This window comes from Varroa destructor, unplaced genomic scaffold (genome assembly GCF_002443255.2).
Source record: "Varroa destructor unplaced genomic scaffold, Vdes_3.0 BEIS01000005.1, whole genome shotgun sequence".
In the NCBI taxonomy this organism is placed as follows: Eukaryota; Metazoa; Arthropoda; class Arachnida; order Mesostigmata; family Varroidae; genus Varroa; species Varroa destructor.
The window spans coordinates 18326773-18348275 of record NW_019211458.1 but is presented as its reverse complement, the minus strand read 5'-3'; the positions used below and the strand labels follow the sequence as shown (position 1 = coordinate 18348275).

At 41.7% G+C, this 21503-nt stretch overlaps 1 protein-coding gene and 1 long non-coding RNA gene across 15 annotated transcripts in view; one reads left to right on the top strand and one right to left on the bottom strand.

Annotated features, from left to right (window-relative positions):
• LOC111250950 (uncharacterized) overlaps positions 1-21503 on the bottom strand; it is an 84280-nt gene that overhangs the window by 50874 nt on the left and 11903 nt on the right. The window contains exon 1 of one of the 14 annotated variants that reach the window (XM_086989266.1): positions 688-1765. The exons of the other annotated variants lie outside the window; for them this stretch is intronic. The gene's annotated coding sequence lies outside the window, so the exon portion shown is untranslated. Of the gene's footprint in view, positions 1-687; positions 1766-21503 lie in introns of those variants that run through there. 14 annotated transcript variants of the gene reach the window in all.
• Positions 1765-21503, top strand: part of LOC147755377 (uncharacterized) — a 42682-nt gene continuing 22943 nt past the window's right edge. Inside the window, exons 1-2 of the long non-coding RNA XR_015327787.1 lie at positions 1765-2482; positions 4728-5054. This is a non-coding gene — a long non-coding RNA (uncharacterized LOC147755377). The remainder of the gene's footprint in view (positions 2483-4727; positions 5055-21503) is intronic.

Sequence of the window (21503 nt, the reverse complement as noted above, 5' to 3'; positions counted from 1 at the left end):
GCGATGTTGTCTGAACACACACAGCAGCAAAAATAGCTCGCCTCTTTGTCATCAGTCCACGGGGGCCTGAATCGGATTCTGTAGTTTGCTACTGGGTTGGTCCAATAGATCTTCGTATGGACAATAAAATGAAAAATTCTAGTCGCAGCTTTGACACGAAGCTGCCGCAGCTGCTGCTGCTTGTGGCAGTAACACGTTTCGGAAGAATCATTCAGCAGCTTAATGTAGGAGACGCTGTCAAGCTTATTGTTACGCATAGATCAGATTAGTTTAAGTAAGAAGTCTGAAATCTCGGATCAGTCCATTTCTGCTATTGTAACTGACTGCAGAATTGCTCAAGAATTAACATCCAATTAAGTATTTGTGTAAATACGCATGTACAAAGCATAAATACGTTTAAGTAGATATTACCGTAAATGATACAATACATCATCGAGAGAATCCCGTTCTCTTCAGGCGTTTTTCAAAATACCCCCCATTATTTTCGATTTTTCTGTGAGATACCCATCCTTTGGCATGTTTATGGAAGAACTTATTTTAGATAATTTGACAGAGCACAAATAAAATAAGTGGCATGAACTACTACGGGCCTCTTCTATTTTCTAGAAGTAGATACCTATTCGACTAGGACTTGGAACATGAGCCTATGTTTGCTCATTGTTTAGTGTATTTTTTTTTGTATTTTACCCCTCTTGTATTAACATTGCTGTCAAATCGGCGCCGTTCCCATCGCCGTTACCGCTACGTCAACTAGTGTGACCTCCAGTAGTGATATCTGTATACAAATACACAGTTTAGAAAGCAGCTGTCCTTTGTGCCCGTTCACTGTTTTGTCGACAGAACACGGTCTATACACTTCTATGCGCTATACCGCAGCCGCCGCTGCTACTAACGACGCAAAGGTCTTCTGTTTAAACCTTTTTCCGATCGGTAAGAAAATGAATGATCGTGAAACGACAATTGGACGGTAACGATCTGGTTGTTGGTCAGTGGAGAGTTTTATGTGTTCCGTTTAGTGCAGCTCAGTTGAGACTTGCAAGTTGACCTATAACACAATTGAATGATCACTTAGATAGAACGAGCTATTTTTTTTTGCACTCTGTCGATGTCGCACCATGCCAATGCTGGATGAAGCTTCTGATGAACGCGCAGTGGCAGTACCACCACTCTATCCACGCTATTGCTGGGCTTTCGGGATCGTCGATTTTGATCGGGTGCCAGCCAACAAACGACTACACGCACATGTGATCACAAACAGACGTGTACACACACGCACGTACACGTAGACAATATCAATGGCATCGATGGTGTGCAATGGTGTGTAGTGGTCATGGTGTACAACAAGAGGCACGTGATAAGTGCCTGAAGTGCCCTTTATTCGCAGGGACTTTCATCGTTTTGTCTTGAGGCCGACCGGTGACTTGGCCTGCAGAAACGGTGAACTGTTCATATCGCTGCGGACGTGGGAGTAGCAGCAGAAAGACCAGTGGCAGTCACCGCCATTTTCAGGTGGATTAAGTGTGGACATTCGGTGTAAAGCCGGAAGAAGTGATGGCTGCCGCAAGCCGCTGATAAACCAAGAGCGATTTTTTCAGCAGAGCTTACGACTGTTATGGAAAACCTATTCCACGCGATGCAAAGAGAAGTAGGGGCAAGACCAGATGACTACTGAAACATCGTTCCGCCATCTAGCAGTTAACCGCATCCCCGCGAGCTAACCAGCCGGTGCTGTGAACAACCGTTGCGGCGTGTGTTGGCGCTAAAACCGAAGCTGGTACCGCTACTGGCATCGTAGCGTCTTTTTTATACGCCTCAAACCATTGAACTGATAACGTGAATAGACGGCCCGATAACGCGATTACGGTGACGTCGATAACGAACACGATAATAATGATAAAGATGGAGACAACGGAGGCTTAGCATACTTAGCGGCGAAGCTGACGTGAACCACGAGGAACGCCGCTCAGGGTTAAAAGCTGTGCATAAAGGACATTACAGGCTGCCGCTATATAATAGCAATAAACATTATTAATGAGACAGGTGGGAACATTTTACGTCGATGATAGGATCATCATTATTGATGCTAATATTCATAATGGCGTCCATGTACGTCTCTTGATTCTCGTCGCGATGTCGACGCGATCGAGACACGAAAGCGAGAATGCCTGAGAACAGCTATAGTAGTTCGTACATACTGATTACGCAAATCGTCCTGATCAGGGTCAGCAGTACTTCGAATATTTCTATGGCATTCTGTCACCAGCTGGCCAGCTTCTGAGATCGGTCTACGGCAAAGCAAGTTCTTTTACTTTGATGGGTACCGTTCAACGCATGACTCGTTGAACCAGAGTGCTAGTAACAGGAACACAAACGACTGGATGCTAACGATAGCTCCGTGGTTGGCTAATCTAAATCGGCCCGTAATAATAAAGTTTCGGTCTTAGCCACATGTTTGTAAATAAAAGCGACACTCGAATGAATAGTAGGTAAAATTTATTATATCGTTGATGCTGTTTATTTCTAAGAGGATTTGGTGTCCTCGTTTCCCGACCATTATCACACGATAGCACCCCGTAAATGGCACAACTGTTTATTGTTATTGAACTCCTTCTTATGTAGTTATTTTGGTTATTTGCGTGTTAATCTTCTTCCTATGCGATTGCTGACTAGTGGCAGAGCAGCGAAACCTCTCTCGTTACTGACTATAGTAACACATTGATAAGCCAACCTATTCTATAGGAGGATACTGGTACAGAACGGGTAAAGAAATCAATTTATACAGGTGAACGACATAAAAAATCCAAAAAAAAGAGTCTACCGAAATTCTTAATGATAAATCTTCAACTATCTCATTGAAGATTTGGATGTTTTTGACTAAAGCGATCAGGCGTTCTCCATTCTGTCACGGCAGGGATACGCTTAATCTGTAAATCAATCTTCCGAACTTGAAAATATTGAAAGCTTCTTCAGCAGTTAAGTATACGCGTAGTTAGATACGTTTTGTCAATCTTTGTACGTCAGATCAAACGTACTGTGCGAAATGTATATCATGTTTCATATCAGATAATATTCTCATGACCTACGCATAGGTTCTTATGATCAATTAAAACTTTTATTTTTTTTTTTATTGAATTGACGCAATAAGAAAAATAAATAAGTAACAAATTGAAGAGGTCTGTCTGTTGGGACCATTCCAAGGTTGGCATGTTACAAAATGGCGTTTCTGCGCATCATATGGCCTCACCGTAAACGAGTTGAACAGTGTTTTACTTAGAAGAATTGGTTTATATATATCTATCCAAAACGTCAGTACTAAATTCCAGTTGCTTGTTTATGTAAAGATGGCCATACCACTGACGGCGAATGTGTGACGTCTTCATGACAGAATGAATGCCTTTTTAACTATTGCCGTTATTAGCTTTAATTTGAAGTGAAGTAACCGTTAAAAGTTTTGCTCCGTTCATCTAAAACTGATAAACTTACATAGTATACAACCATAATTACGAACTTACCTTCGTTACGAACTAATAACAGTAATTTGTTCCGGGAGCTAGGTGCCACCGGAACGTCTATGCTTGTTCATGACATGTTGACCTGATATCTAAGTGACGAAACGAGATTTTTCTGTCGTCTGCGCATCATATTGGAGAACGTAAACATCACAATTTAGGTTTAAGGAGAAGCAATAGTATTAGAGGGGGAAATACTAACGGCAAAAAAGTACCAGAATGGGATCAATTTCTGTTCTAAATTATGCTGTCATTTCCTAGCGCTAGCACTCTAAAACTTCCCGTTTAGTCGTAAATCGATGCCAAATTTTGGAGGCCTCTCCCTTTTTCTATACATACGTATATATGCAAAATGGCCGAATAATAATAATAGTAAAAACTATATTCCGTCGTTTGACGATGTAATAGCAATAGCGTGAAAACGGCGGCAGCGACATTTGTATCAGTGAAGGTAACAGAATAACAGTTTTTTTTTGGACACGAACGGGCTCTTCTTCGACATAAACTTTCCGTACAAGTAGAGCAGTTTGTCAAATCCGCAACTGCCCATTATCTGTCCTTGCCAATATATCGAGTGCTGCAGTTTGGAGGCTGATTCAATGTGTGAGGGGTTTGACCCGTGTAGAAGGAGATCCGTGTTAAAGTTCTACACGCAGCGCCATTGTCTGTTTGACGCATACTACATTGCGTACACTTACACTTATCAGGCGGACATATTTAGGTGTCAAACGGCGAGAATATGATTTGTACTGAGACTTCTAGACTCTGGCGGAACGTAGACGCAGATGGTATGGTCGATAGCGGGACAACAATGGCTGCCAGTTTAAACGAATTAGAATATTAACACAAGATGTACACATTACCAACTAATTAATTAACGACAAAAAAGGAATCAAATAGCTAGTTTGGCCGTGAAAAAAAAAAAGAATTATTTAAAGATACTGCCTTAACTTAATTTGAATTTTATCAAGTAATGATAAACAATTTGTTTTATAATGCATTCATAGAAGGATATTTGCCAAGCGAGTGCTGTGTATTCCACGTACTGGATTTTTAATGTGCTATGAAATTGTAAAAAGATCACTTCTAACTGCAATATCTATGAACTTATCATAATTGGTTTTTCTGTGCATCGTACAGAATAATCAAGCTCGAATAGAGATGGTAGTTCAGTCTTAGCTATGTTGGTTAATCTGTCCGTCCGTCCGTTCATTCCAGTCTTCCGAAGATAAGAAGCGAAACTCACGTGTCGGCAGATCATCCCGTCCTGACAAGCATATTATTCGCAGGATTTCCATCACAGGTTACCGCCCGCGCACCATCCACGTCAATGGTGGCGCAATCAAACAACACCCCTTATCGCAATACTCAGCCAATTGGAATGGCTCTGCTCTATGAAAGCGAGGCGACGTCTGAATACAAATAATCTTCGTAGAAGACAAGTGCGGAAATGGCGTCGACCGCAGTAACAGCTGTGCCGTGCACTGTCACATTGACAGGATACGGCAGTACCGATAATACATGAAGCTCAACAGCGTCTAAATGGTAGGACGCTTGTGGTTCTGTAGGAGAATCGCAAGCGAGGTTTTTAATAGCCGTCCACGTTTGTTGCATACATAGTCTGTGCGCTATCGGGTGTAACGACTTCTGCCGTAAAGACAGCCCAGCGATGCGGTCTGAGGTGACTAGGTCCCAGTATTTCGAATGTACCCTTGCTTTTCCTACTCGCATTGTATTCGTGGCCGCTGTCGCAGTCAAACGCTCAATGCAGAATACGTAGCACATGTTGTAACTTGTAGATCTCTGTGTCGATCTAGCTTGCGGATAGTCATTCGGATCGTCAGTAAATTTGGTGAGATCGAAGCCGCTTCAGCGTTACGAATAGGACACAGATAGCGGCTTAAGGCTATCAATGTACGTAAATGTAATACAAACAATTTAGGTTAGTACGTTCAGAGCAGAAAAGACCAGACCAACATGAATCGAAATGTTTAGGTGACAGGTTTTATTGTGACCTTTATCTTTTTCTGTGTCATGATCATTTGACAACTAATCACTTAGTAAGGAGTAGCTATATCGACACGGCATCCTTTGCGCATAACGTTAGTGATGATCCATTGTTAAGTCAATGAGTCAGCCAATCCCTATAATAAACTACCGTTATAAAAGTCTTTTTGATGAAAAAGTTGATTCGAGTAGAGCAGGCCTCTCCATCACCGTATCACAACAACCGCAAAGCGTTAGACCGTGATGGCCACAAAGATAATTGGCCATTAAAACCTTGACGATCAATGACTGGTGTCGATGGTCGGACTTGCCGCCTTCTCTTCCGTAAAAACGCAAATCTGCTTATCACTTACGCCTTTGATACCAATCTTTACTGCTTAAATAGGAGCATTAACGAGATTCGACTTCTACTTCGCGTTAAGAAACCTTTTCCTGCGTTTACGCTTCGAAACCGCAACAAAACACCGGCAACAATATTTTTATATGAAAAGTTAGCGACTAGTAAAACCCAGCAACTCTATCACGGCCGCTAGTTATGTCACAGGGGCATGAATTGTCTGGGCATGAGCGCGCCAGACTGCTTGGCGATTCGTCCCGTTCCACCCGGCTTCTGCTTATATTAATATTACTACCTTACTGCTACTTACACATATTGTCTTTACTAAAACGATAGCTTTCTCCGACGTCAAAACGACCTGAATTTCGGTTCCGACTAACGGCTTTATCGCATGATGTATCTCGTGGATATTACTATTAACGGATATATATCGGATAGCCCCACGCAGACAGCGTCTAGGGCCAAATGAAGATTCCGGCTGGTATGACAGTAGTCGAATTAACCCACGTCACCCAGGGCGATCAGAAGGTTCCTGTGCAGTATATAACTAAACGAAGAGGTCGGGTCATGCATAAGCCTTTTCCGCAAGAAAGGTAGAAACGATGGTTGAATTAACGTTCTTTGTCTCGTGATTCCTTGATGACTCTGAGCGTTTTTGATGAGTCCCTCAAAAGCGCAACAGGTTACCTTTTTTCGGTTATGCGAAATAGTATAAATAATTTAGGAAAGTACGAATAGCTTTCGAAAGCAGTAATCAAGCTATTTGCCCCCATGCTTGTTTAATGCTCAACGCGTTACTTGTTCTTCTTTCTAACACACGCACCTGCCTGGACCACAAGGTCCCACACCGCACATTTATGTCCTATATTTACCTAATTTTGAGTACAATCCAAACGTAGGAAGAACAAATCGAGAGTTAATCTATGCAGGGCAAATTTTGCCGCTTTTTTCGAACTTTGGAAACGGATGAAAAAATCTAGATTCATTTACGTGCAACGCTACCGATTTAATTGGAGCTCTGTAAACTAGTATAACAATCACAATGCGTTCGGAGGTAAGAGCTATTAGAGAATGTAATGAGGGCACCTCCGACAAATTCTATTGAATGAAATCGTTGGACGAGCATCTGCTGGCCCACAAGTTAACCTTGTAAAACTTCACCTAATTATCATAGAACGCTATAGAGACATTTATATACAGTATATAGAGGCTTCGTTTCGACGAATCGCGCCAGGTTAGATTAGACCGGAAGCAAGCTGTCAAAGGGAAGACAACACGAGATAATGTCCTATCAAATTGGTATTCATATACTTGAAACGTCGCGCTAATCCACCTTCCAAATGAAACTTGCCACGCTTCTGGGTCACTGTGAGGAGATCGAGACGTAAATGCTGGTCTCGTCTTAAAGATATATAATCATTGTATGTTACCCTACAACAAATGAACTGAAGAATGCTTTTGCTATCCCTAAGAACTTTCATATCCTCTGCGAATACGATGGAAAGCTCCAATAATTATGTAATGCGTCATAAAAAAATGACGCGATACGTCATTATTTTATGATTGCTCACTTATCTTTTCAAATGTAATCGAAAACAGAACGGTGGATGCTTCACAGTATACAATAGCGATATCGGCACCTAGCGAGCAAGCTCGTTGCACACTTACTTGCGCCGGCATAGGGATGTATTACAAAGCGACAATTCTAAAATCCCATCAGGTACGTATATAAAAGATATAGATAAAAGAGTCTGTATCCAAGTTTGGGGATTTGGGCGGGTTGACGGACACGTTGCAATGAAAACGAAACTACAGTTGAGCGGCTTATCAGCACTGTGCTGCCGCCACCGCCGCCGCCGGTGACAGGAAGAAGGATACACGAATGCCCGAACAGAAATATTGACAGGCGCCAATATCTACTTCGCGTTCAACGAACCAAGAGCGGCACTGCCGTTAGCAGCGGCCGCCACAGCTGCGACTTAAACACCGAACGGAAGATGTTTCATTACGTTGTTATCGAGCTCTGGCAAATGGCACGACCTAAATGATTGTGTAATCGCTGTCAGGTGATCTCGTCGATTGTTTCTGCGATTGACGTGCCGTCAAACCGAGGGACAGCAGGCCCCTTCAAAGGAACCATCGATTTCTCACGCTTATCCAATGGCGGGGGCAGAAAGGTTGCTTTAGAAAACGGAAACAGTCACGAGAACATGTGCCGTTATTAAACTGGAAATTAGTCACATTAGGAAGAAGCTTGTGTCGTTCAACAGAGGAGAAATGCTCGTCCTATCTTAAGAAATCGTTAAATAAAAACTTACTGACCGGCTATAGAGTATTATTTACAAGAGACTCATAGAAATAAGATGATGTTAAATTGTTGCGGAACAGATATGCAGATGATTATAATCTTTGACAGTTTCGTGTTATAGCTAGCGTGACGATGTGTTTTCTTGCATTGACCATAAAACAGGTCAGATATTGTAAACTTACTACGGGCTAACCTAATATACCAATACATATAAACGGCTTGATAAATAATCCATTGATGGCAGGCAATAAATAGTTAGATCGTGCGTAAAATAGGCATGACAAAGGTTTGGCTTGCCTACAACGATCGGAGTAAAGTATGGTATGAGGGGGAACGCTGTACGATCATACAGTTGATACAAACTGCACGCAGCTGGCATAAGAGTGCCCTAAGTGACTCAATCAAAAGTGACTCGCGGAAAGGTCAAAGGGTCTGCAGTGTGGAACGCCATAGAGACAGCGACTCGTGAGGTCCGCTATAACAAACTGTGAATTCTAATACAACCGTTGAACATTGTATCGAGTTGAAGTACAATTGGAACTGTGTTGAAATCAGGGGGGCGTGCAACACTTTCCATGGATACCCGCAGACGAAGATATCACTACCCCGTCTTTTTTTGTGCCGAAATCTCAGAAGTAACCTAATGTGTCGATATTGAAACGAGATAAAGTAGTTTGTCATTGAGCTTACTGCTGGAAACGAGGTGGCCTCAAACCGCATCTAATCGAAATGCAATTTGATTAATATATTTATGCCACAGGCGAGTGAATCGGACAAACGTACCTGTAGTGCTACGCCTAAGCACACTGATAAAATACAGATACTGCCTGGGTCTGATACCCAGGAATATATATACGAACTCATGACCGAACAGATTATTTTCTGTAAACTGAGTCTTCCAATGAAGGGAAGAAGACGAACAACAATTAACGGTAATCAAGTTAATCGTCATCCTTGTTGAGGTCTTCCGCTTCAGAAGCTGTTTGCAAAAGCTCACATAAACACTGTCTTTTTTATGTTAGTGCTCAAACAGGGTGCCTCATTTACGGTCTTCATATAACAATTGAAAATCGCCGAAATATTATAAAAGCAAATACAGAGCGATTCATATCGTTTGTTCGTTCTTGACCTCATGCTAATCTCTAATCGAAGTTGGCACATAACTCCGTATACAACGACGTAACGACTTCGGTCGTATGTACTTTTTCAAGACGACAAAAAAAAAAGTAAGGAAAAATTGACTATCTTATACATATTTACGGATGCATTTACCCTGCTAATAGTAGGGAAGGTATCATCTGCACACCGTTTTTGGCTTGTGCGATTTTCTTGTTTCAGGATTTCTTGTTTTTCCAGAAACGAAAATAAATATAAAACGCCACACAAAAATTATTTTATAAACAACATCTCCAAATTTTTGTGGTAACAACCAACGCCAAAGATGCCATGCCTTTTGGTATTGGTCGCATCTTGGCGCTCTATATCCGGTCCGATAGTTCCTGAATCACCTTCAGTACGCTTTTAAATTGGGCAAATTTTCAGTTAACCTAGTAACAACCATATAGGTGGCATCGAAATGCTTTCAAAATAGAACTAACTACCCCTGCACTATTAATCCTTTTCGCCTTTGTTGCTACTCTCAGTATACGGCACATGATCAATAGCAGGAGGTCCTTTTATTATCGAAAAAATGTTTAATTTTTATTGTCCTTTGTGTAAGTCCCCCTCTTTTTCCCCCTCAGCCTTATCTTTTTTTCAATAGCAAAAAGAAATTCATGCGGTAACATGCCGGCCAAAGTGACCTTCAGCCAGTCGCGCATTTATTTAGCTGCTTGAGCATCTTCTAGTTAGACGAAGCTTCTTCCAGCAAGCTGCGTCCTGAACAGTTCTCCCGCTACACAATTATCAGTGTCACAAATAGGAGAAGTTAAATACGAGCGCAGCGATGGAACGAGCACGATCATCACTATCATTGCACCGATGACAATAATAACGCTGGTAGCGACAAGTCGTCATGGTGTTGTAATGTACGTGGCTTTCGTAACTCCCTTCGTTGTTATTTGCGTGCATTTTTCTGCTTTTCTGTCGCGACAATGGCATTGACAGAAGCGAACAACGACTGAAGCAGTAGTAGAAGACGGAACGATGCAGCCGCTGTAGTGAGAACCACTGCCCTTGAAGGCCATCTTCGTTTCCGTTCTGTTCCGTCGACTTTTCATCTTCGTCTACGCGTGTGATGCTTGTCCTATTCTGACACAACCATGAATACACGTACGGAGTTATTGTTATTGTTGTCGGAATTGCGATTGATTCAGTCGCTTCGGTCCCCTCACTCTGAAACGGCTGAATCCTCCTGACTCGAAGCTAGATATGTTACATTTGTTGGGCTCGAAAATTCTTGGAATATGGCCCCGAAAGACATCTGTGTTTGCCTTTCTATCGCAGTTGAACAGTCTGACGTCGTTTGGCCCGCTGGGAGATGGCTAAATACATTCCGAGAATCGGTGGTTCAGTCGAGTCTGTAACAGCGGCAGTGGCTACAACAATATCAACAACACATGCCCAAATTAAATGACGGATAGATCATTTATCTTAAATGCAAGCAATTATAAATCAATTTTTGCCGCTGTGTGTGCATTTTAAATTCATTGTTGCAGTAGTCAAAATGATGCTGCTCGTATTTTAGCTCCGCTTCCTAAGCCGTTGGGCGTTACGTTGTACGGCTCGATACCAACATGGAGCGAGGTGTTTCTACACCTGCATCGAACCCAGACGTCTAATAGGCAGTCACGTTTCCTGCTGCGATTGCACGGGAACTGTAGTCAAAGTAATGAAACACAGCAAAAGCGTGAAAAGACCAATATTTTAAAACGACTGACAAAGATGACGAAGACCTACATGTGGGATACTGGAAATAAAGAGATAAGGGCTTAACTTTTATAATTACTGCGCATCAATACAAATGTGCTACGCGAAAAAAGCACATCGAAACAGCATTGGAGTGACATCAGGTGTCTGAGGCAACCGTTTCGATATAACTATGATATCCTCGTTGGTAGATAATTTCTGAATGTCATTACGTTGCCTCGTTTTTCTCAAAGTTTCTCACCCCAGACAAAACCAGTGTCGCACAGAAAGGACTACGCACGTCGACGTTTTGACGTGTAAACGTCGCTGACGTTATTGTTTGACGCACTAAAGTACAATCATTTTTCATTCACGCCTTTCGACTACAAGAGTCACGGGTATCCTAAATCGATACCGAAATCAACAGGACATTGGGGGTGGAGACACTGAGAGACCGGCCAATACTTGCCTCTGTATCGCGTGAACGTCTTCGATGTAGCACGTCAACGTAAACACGCAAGATAAGCTTTGCCCCATGACGAAAGACAGCTGTTTTGATCTGCGTCCTCGAAAATTTAACAAAAAGAAAATAAGTCAATTTTTAGGTGCTTTTCTTGCTTCCATATTCAGGAATCTTTGATTAGATTAGTACCACAGATGAATCTGAAGCAGCACTGCCTTCACTAAAATAATATTAATAGTGGCATCAAAGAACGGGCGGCGCACGTATAGGTCGAAGCCGTTATTATTCAGCTATATATTAGAAACAAGTTATTTTCACTGATTACGTCCTGTCGATGTCTGCTTGTATGAGCTCTTACATAGAACAATGGTAGACTGTATGCATTGAACGGTAGTATCCTATATTCGAAGACGTTTTTTTTTAGTGCGTTCCTGTACAATACTGCATTAATCGGTAGCTTGTTTACTTCCCTGCAAGCTTGAGCCAATTTTGAATGTCATGCCTAAATCGCAGAAGATATCTAGATTATACGGGCCAACACAGCCCCTTTACCACTGTGGTGCATTATAATCCAGATTGAAATATACATCGGGGAAAAAATATCCGGCTTGTGTTTTCCTGTCATGTCCGACTGCAGGCACCAGGAGAACCGGGGAAGCAATGGGATTTTGACACTGCGTTAATGCGTGCAGAAATGAAACTATTCCATCGCCCTTAGTTCATAGACCTGTCCCGGAGATCTATTTTACGATAATGATAGTAATAGTAATAATAATAATTATAGTAATAGCGATAACAAAAACAGCCGTTCTGAGCAACACTGAGCATTGCCGGCCACGCGTTCGGATAATTCCATTCTGCTCAGGTTGAGAAGTATGATAAGATACACATGTGTTATTTCTTGCTATCTACATCTTGTTTTTGTTGTTGTTGTTGCCATTTTTGCTCTCAACGTACCGTATGTAACGCTTCTCTCTATTTTGCCGACTCCCCTTTTGGGAGTATTATACATAGCCAGGTGCGCGGGTTTCTATTGGCGTGACACGAAAAACGTAAGCGAGAGTCAGCATGTTTTTAGCACCTTGAATGAACATCATTCTTAGCAATAAACAAACAGCAGTAATTGCTTCAGTACCAGGCACAACGAACGTCTACTGCAGCTAATGTTTGCGAATCAGTCGCCATTGCTAACGCTGAACGATGCTAGTCGCTATTGGCATCACACGTCTACCCCGAATACGTACAGCTACTGGCGCGTCGGGTCGTGAAATCGGGCGCAACCCTTCGCCCACAAGATCTAGGAGAATAGTAACGTAAAAAGCGTTCGCTTGTTCGTGCACGCCTACGATCAAAAAATAAAAACAGCATTCACCAACAATTCTCGGACACGCTGTAAGTTTTCGAAGCATGGACAGTGAACGAGATAGAAGAGTAATCGGGCAGAAGGAACAAGACCTGCAACGATCCCCACCATCAGCATCGTGAAAGAGGTAGCGTACCAACGGAATGGCGGAACAACAAACGATGAGCAGCGAATCAGGCGACGCAGGTTGTTCATGCATCAATGTTCATAGAATTTGGCTGCCTCCAATACCAATCGCTGGAGAGGCCAATGACTGGATTCTCGTTCACATGGCGTACGTCTCCGACATGCCGGTGGAGGCAGTGAAAGCCATCGCGGCCGCAAGCGATCCATTTGGCAATCATCCACTTACCCTATCCGCTGTCGACAGTTATGAAAAATATGTCTTCTCAAAAGCTAACAATGTTCGTTCGTGACCGTGGCACTTCTCAACTCAAAAGCGTTCCGTGCGCAGAGTACGCTGTAAGGCCAAGTGCAGTAATCGTCACAGCTGATCTGGACGGATACATAACGCCGCATTAATTAGAAGACACGTGTTGATTGCAAGGGAATAAACTTCTCTATACCGTAGAATTTATGTTATGAAGTCCGTTTGACATCGCATGAGATGCAATAGCTTACAAACGATACCGGTGGTATACAAGTAAATAACATCGAGATTAGAAATGGGTCAGGTACGTGGCATAGTGAAATGATTACGTTCATGTTTATATAATTTAGGCTACTTGTATTAAACGGCGAGTCTGGATAAAAACTAAGAGAGGGGGCAATAAAAAAAAAAACGGAAACAAAAGCCAAAAACGCACGAGACAAAAACGTAAATTGCTTATAAGCCGCCTGTCTGTTAGCTACCGTCGAAGATGATCACTGTTGCATAGGGCTGTAATTATGCACGAATCGAGTGAACCGAAAAGGGGAACAAGTAAGATCTATCAGTAAACAAAGTCGAATCCAATGAATAGATGGTTAAGGACTAACTACTAACACCAATACGATCTCACGTCTATTCCTCATCGGCGATTTTGCTCGGAAGATCTGCCTGCTTCTATTAAGTGCTATCATCGGAAGACATGGCTTTTGACACGCACCCGTGACGATTCGCGCACTGCTACTTTCGCCACGTCGGCATAAGGCGTCACTCTATTATTGAACAAAGACTAAATGAATTGGACGACGAGTGTCATTTCAATGTGCCCATAGATCCACATGATGAAGGAGGCAGATATTTTTGAATTACGATATACCATTTTAGTATAGGGAACAAGACAAGTTTAGGATCTTTCTCTCACTAATTTCAAGATGGATGACATAGCTACGAATGTCTATCGATATGAAGAGTGTTAATACTCTTCATATCGATATAGATCGGGCTAACTATCTATCACTTGAAAAAAACCATATTTTCTTTCTTTTCTGTTCTTAATCATGTTAGGCTCACTATTTATTTTACAGCCGTCCGTATAGACTTTAGCGATAACTATACTGGAACTCGGGACGGGTCACAGCCAGCAATCGGATGATGATAAAATGGTAACGCCGATCATCACCGAGTACAGGTGGGGTAGTGAACGGGTAACTAGAAAAGTTATCGAGTTCATTTCTAACAAAATCGCATATTTCCCTAAGTGTTATCGAAGTTAAACTTTTAGCGGTAACATGAATATGTTGGCACCTTGTAATCGAATGGCGAAAATGCTTTGTTTACGGAGTTGTATGAGCTCGATCTTGTATGCACAGGTTCCATTCATAAGGGTAAATTGTCGCAATACCGAGCCAAGAAACAAGTACGGGTTTTTTTTTCAAAAGTATCTACTGATCCATTGGAAACGTTAAAGCGAGTCATATCGAATACCTCAGATATATATCATCTATTCATATATGTATCTACCATATATATTGCCCCTAAACCGTTAGCTTTCAGGTTGTCTTGGTAGAAATTCTTGTACGAGCCGAATGAAGAGTCGTCTCAACCTAACCTATGCTGACTAAACTAACATTAAATTTAGAGATTAATTGAATTAGCCTAAAACAGGAATGGAAATTATTTCCACTACCACTGTAGCCTGCGCCGCCAAATTCTGAACGGAAAAAACGTTTGGACAGTCCAAAGAGTCTCATTGCGCAGCGCCAGCCCTCGTCTTCGATATGGCCAAGCTATGTTCAGTTTTTCTCATTTGATCGTTCGTTCCGCCGATTTTCTAGTGTAACCGAACGAAAAATCGGGAATCGGTCGGTCAGAATATAGCAAAGTATTCTGTTATTTGAATCCAGCCGTAAAGTAGACTTGGCGTGAAATTAGGTGGGACCACACCACGAAACAACTGTGTAGAGATTGAAGCCTGAGGTGCAGTTACTACTTATTGCTGCAGAGGCTTTCCCTCGCGCTAAGTTCAAGTGAAAATGGTCGAATAACTTTTCGATTTGGTCTTCAAGCAATTAAGTGGCTCCTGGCAACTTTCACTGAACAAAAGCGGGGGCTCTGTTTTACGAGACCCAAATGGATCGACCCACGGCGCTGTTGTCTCTGCTACCTGTCTAGAGAGAGAGCAGAATGCTTAATTTTTTTTCCCATTTTGTCGACGTCATCGGCCTGATTTACTTAACAGCCTAGCGTAGGCTAGACTTAAAGGCACGCCCAGGTTATTCGCTATTCAGAGTCAAGACGAATTATATTTATGGTCAATATCAATAATCATTTAAGGTATATCGGTTAGCGGATCGAGGGTGAGTATTTTGCTTCACAACTAAGTATAAGATCCAGATGAAATCTGGTTGTTCCAGCCTGTTTCTACGCGATAGCCATAGCAAGGTAGCGAACAATGTTACCCCTCCGAATACAGTTAAAAACATGGTTTTAAAAGCTATAAAGGAAGCGATTCGTACGGGCGGAACGTAAGTATTAAGTCTGTTCACCTGAACGAGAGTTGAAAGCTGGACCGGCGAGAAAGGTATCGGACATTGCCTTCTGCCGAAGCTAGATAGAAATTCGTTTTCCACCATCCATTCGCTGCAGATAGCGCGCGTTTTTTCTAGCACAAAGGCCAGATTTGAATACATCACGACGTTATGTATCAATTGTAGTGCTGTGGAATCACTAACAACAACAAACCACAGAGCCCAATGCGTATCATCAGTTACGAGTTTTTTCTAACCTAAATTTTCACCAAGCCGTAAAAATTACGATACGGAAGAAACGCCTGAGAGGATTCCACTGGCGAAGGCTGAACGACCTTCAGAATCGGTATAAACTGAGCGACTCTATGCTGTTGAAGCTGTCACGGTTCTCTTCCATGAAGTGCATTGGGCGAATGTTTCTCCTCATAACGGACCAGCGTTTTGCGATCATACGAGGAAACGAGACGTCGCTATTTTCGTTATCTAATAGAGCAGTAATTTTTTGACAGTCTCAGATCCAGTTTGTTTTGTCTTACGAGTACAGGAACATCTTTTGCCTGCCAGCAATAGACGATCGTTCGCTAATAGCCATTACTCGAATGGATATACTTCTATGGGATTATAATCCTACATGTATATATGTTACATGAAATAACAGTGCTGGGATAACGGCAACCGAACTGGCGCCCCATGCGTATTTGGTCAATGTTGACAGGCTACCTGGCTGTTGCATGACTCTACTTCGAAACAAGAAGTTGCTGATCATGCCAGTCAAGCAGAGGGAAACATCGTAGCCAGCTCGATGTTTCCCTCTGCCAGACGATGAAGTCCTGATCTGTTTTTGTCAATAGCCTACACCGATTTTACATCCGTCCATTTTGATGAGTCTCCTAAATAATGGCGTGAAAGCTGGTCGCCGACAGCGGGGGGTTCTTCGATGCTAGCAAAGCGCGCTATTTCGTGGACGGCTTGATCGGATGTCAAGAGAGACCAGCAGCATCTGTTTCTATTATTTCGAACAGTCAGTGTTGTCCGAACGGAGAACAGCCGCAACGGCTATAGCGACTAGATAACCAGATAGAGTAAAATGACAGTTGTACTGCATTTTATGAATCGTAACGTATCATGATTAGGTCACATGTGCAGATTTTTATCGATGTGCTTGCTCTTTTAATTTATTTATAATGTGAATTTAAATGTTATATATATATACAATATATTATTATAACTAACTTATATATATATATAAGTTAGTTAGGACAAGAAGAAAAATATATGTATATAAAGTTTTAATCTAAGTGTTCTATGAATCTTGTTTGTTGTAAAGAGTTTTCAATTTAATTCGAGCAGATACGTATTTACAACTATACAGATATGTACAGCTAGTAGGAAATGCGTTTGCTTCAGCCAACCAACGCCTATGTTGAATCTGCTTCCTCTTTCGATTTGTTAATTATATAGCTCGTTTTGTCAAACAGAAAAAGCGGCTTCAATTTTAGAACAGTACAACATTTGGGAAACGTTATTCGACTTACTTCAGTGCCGTTTCGCAATTGGGCCTCCATATTGTAAAAGGCAAAGGGAGAAAAAAAGCCTTTTGCCTTTACTTTTGGATGGCCAAATGTTTTCTTCTTCTTCTTCTTGGTTATTCTTGTTTATATTCTTGGCTATTCTTGGTTATTATACCTGATCCTACTTTGGCTGTAGCTCGCTGGCAGTCCAAGTACAACTACAGGTAGCGGTTTACTAACCGTTAGTGGAAGAACCCTATGTACACCTATATACGTTCGTCGCAAACGAAACTATATAGGAGTTCTACCTCTTAAAAACATTACGAAACAACGAAGCAAGGCCAGATTATTCCCTTAAATAAGTCCGTTTCAACTAAAGATGTTTGTGAAAGGTAGAGAATAATGTAAAAAAGACCCTCGTATTGTGCCAGAGGTTGGCCATTGAGACCACCCATTGGTGGAAACTTATATAGATATAATTAAAGATAAAATTCGATATCTAAGTCGGAAAAGTGAGAGAACCAGACAAACAGATGAGCGCTATAGATAACGTTACAGGTCGAGACATCCACTATCGGGGAGCGACTTGCATGTACCTCACTCGGACATGAACAGTATAACACGGCATTTAAGGTCCATTTACTCGCTTATATTCTCAACATATACAGTCATTATGATTTAATTCATAGCTTTCTCTATAAAAACAGCAATTTATAACGGCGTCCAATTAAAAAACAAGGTGTATTCCAAGCTAGCTGACAAGCTCCTAGTGTCGTTGCATGGGAACGCCATAAAGACGCTACAAGAAAATGCTATAGTCGTCAAGCTCGTCGTGCATCTTTATGATAAAGCCCTTATTTCTAATATTAACTAGCTTCTATTCCACATTAAATAAATTGATATTGCACATGTAAAACGACTACGAACAGCTTTATGGGGGTTAGCGTACTTAGTCTAGAAAAAAAATTGCTCCCCCCCCCCCCGCGCTTTCTCTATCGCTCCCCTTTCCATAGTCCCCTTCAAGCCCGTCTTCTTCACTATTTGCTTCTTACTTAATGAACATGCGATACAGCTCTACAGCTCTATGTTGCTGGAACAGACGCGAACAAGCCGCATGTTTCCGATATGTGCGTCTTGTATATAGAGGAATAATCATTCTTTTTGTTATTTTGTCCGCCGTAACGTTTAGTCCCGCGTCTTAATTGGAGCGAACATTCATTAACACCCCTTCGGATCATTTCGTACAGCATAAAATAATTAAGGGGCCGCGCGTTCGCCGCTTCGTTTGTTCGAAGAAATCATTTCAGCTTTGTTTGCAGTTGCTACAACATCTATCGAGCTTCCTGCTCTAGCTCAAGAATATATAGGGCCCTAGAGCCAGCTGTACCATAAACCGCCTACGCAGTCGACGACTGCAAGAAGCAATGCCATAAAATATAATGGTGATTGACTTCTTCTGAAGCAAGCACCCATTAACAACAAAAGCAACCTGGCAAAGCGATGCATAATAAGCACAGACGGTCGCCCGTACACGCAAACGCTTAAACATAGGGCGCACATAGTTATTTCATTTGAAACAATTCCATCCGTCTTTGTCGGTTTCGTAAATACCGAAACAGAGCTGTAGAATCTCAATATCTATTGTGATTAAAGATCTAGGACAGCGAAAAGGGCAAACAATCTAGAAAAAAAATGCTACGAAGTGACTTAGATTTGTATGTAGTTTCCTAATTGAGAACTCCTGTGACTAATTTCAAAAATGGCAAAATTCTGCATTGAAAAGCTTAATTTTTAAAGCAAGAAAACTTAATTTTCATATCTAAAAATATAGCAACACGCCCTCATAACAATTCAGTGCTAAAATGTTTGCCTAATTATAATTAGGGAATTCCGAGACGATCCAAGTCTGTGTGATTGGCCGTATACACGTTTCATTTCGTACCGGAAGGAATCAAGGTTTCTACCGGCGCTTTTTGTCTTGGTTTTTATTTTCAAAAGCGTAGCTTCAGTGCCCGTAAATAACTAGCTCGTTATCAATATCATTATCCTAGAGCTAAGTATTATATAATAATGAATGGAGGAGCGTGCGTGAGTAAAGTAATTGGTCAATACGGTCCTATAAAAGAGGATACTCTGCAGTTTTGGATCTTCTGCTTACGTATTATAATGAATTTTGATAAAACTACGTCAAAATTTCTAATACTATATAAACTCTAAGAAAATTTTGAAGTAGGTCCGGGCGGGGCGTGAAATGTTAGATGACTGTCAGAGTTAATCGTATACCGCAAATACCAACAAGTAATATAAAAAATACCTTTTTCTTATCTATTTGGGATCCCTTGCAACGCGTACGCTGTGCACTGACTGAGATAGCGAGTGCGAATTCATCATAGAATCCAGTTAACTGTTTAGGATCATAACTAACTAAACAATTTCGTTATAAAATACATTGTCATTGAGAAGAAAGCTTAACTCCTTAGTAAATATGGCAAAAACCGTGTACTGGTCGTATCGTTGACAGCGATACAGGCAGCCGGTGCTACAGGGAGTGTCAGCAGCATCATTGGCGCTATTTATTTACGCGCTTAAAAAAATCCCGTTCCCATCAGTCTAGAAATCGCAGGCAGAAGTTACAGTTGGCCGTAAATGATTTCTCACTTGTAAAATATGAAATATTCTTACAGCGAGGGGGAACCCGTCCTGCAAGCATACATTGATTCTCTATTTCGAACCAGCGTTTTCGCCTGGCCGTCCTAACTCTCCACTATTGCTAGCAGTAGCTAGGCCTAGTCCAATTTTCGCGTGGCTGTCGCTGTTATTCTTATGGTTTTCGCTGCTGCTGCTGCTGCTGCTGTTGCTCTTGCACTGCACAGTTTGTGATTAAGTGAGGTTGTTGACTCTGTCTGCTGCCCACCTACTCACCTGTCTACCTGCTAAACGAAACCTCTGAAGGCCTAGAAAACAAAAAGAAGGCTTAGAAAAGGTTTCGCAGCTCGCACTGAACGTCGTCACCTACAATACAACAAAATACACAATCTCCAACAGTGACGTAAGCAATGTCGCCGCGACGATAGCAGTGACGAGAGCAGCTTGAACAAAACCTCATGGAACGAACGCGCCGCTTTCGCCATTGAAAATAGGAAGCATTTAGCCTATCCTTCCTTGCACTCTAACAACTACATGCTTGACGAGCGGCCCAGACCTTTGGAACGTGGCAATGTTTTTTTTTAGTGTATTAGTAACAGTCTCTCATTTACGTCTTCCGTGTTCACCACGTATGCTCTGACCGACCACGCGATTCTTCAATAGTAAACATTCTTGTTGTCAATTCCATTATTCTTGTTACAACAATTGGTATTAGTGTTACTTCTAATCCAGTAGAACTATTTTCAAAATGTTATTTGTCGGCGATAAATAATAAACAGTATTCCTTGAAATTATTGTAAGCTGTATCGAAAATTGCCAGTGCCAAAAAAGAACCCAACATATCGTAACCAGATGCGGTTCGCGCAGCCACAAGAACAACAGATGGCCGCCTACATTGCAATATGTAGAAATAATTTTTCAACAGGCTTTTCACATAGCTTATGAAGTAGGCAATTATAGCTATACAATATATTTACTAAAAATTAAAACGATTTTGGTTGACCCCACGCGCAATAACACAAATACGGGCAAGGTTGCTTGTAATAGCTAATTAGAGTAAATTTAGAAATAGCGGCAAGTGATAACGAAATGCAAATGTACAGAAACCCTTCTCGGTGGGTTGATCGAATTGAGCCCGGTTGCCGCTATCTGTAACTTGTTATCCACTTCCTGCGTAAACCTGCATCACAAGCAAGGCCTTTATGTTTGGGAACGTTGTCATTTCCGTGTTTCTGTCACGCTGGAACCTGCGGTTACCAGCGAGGCAGAAACACAGGAAGAACTGCTATTCATTCAATTACAACGGGCGATCATCTAACGAAGCGTAATACTTCCACTCCAATTACACTGAACTTCGGCCCTGTAGATTACCTGGGAAAAGCCTCTAGCTACAGTGTGCTCTATTCAAGAGATGCTCTATTTTTTAACATATTTTTCATCTGTTTTATACAATTCCGTCAGTCATCCGCAAATCTATGTGGCCTCGATAATAAAACAAAAACAATTCTGGAAAATTTACCTAAACAAACTAGGCAAGTTAGATGAATTATCCTTTAATCCCGATTGGTCCGCTTTCTTACGCTGTCCTTTCTGCTTCTTTACCACCACTCCTGCCCT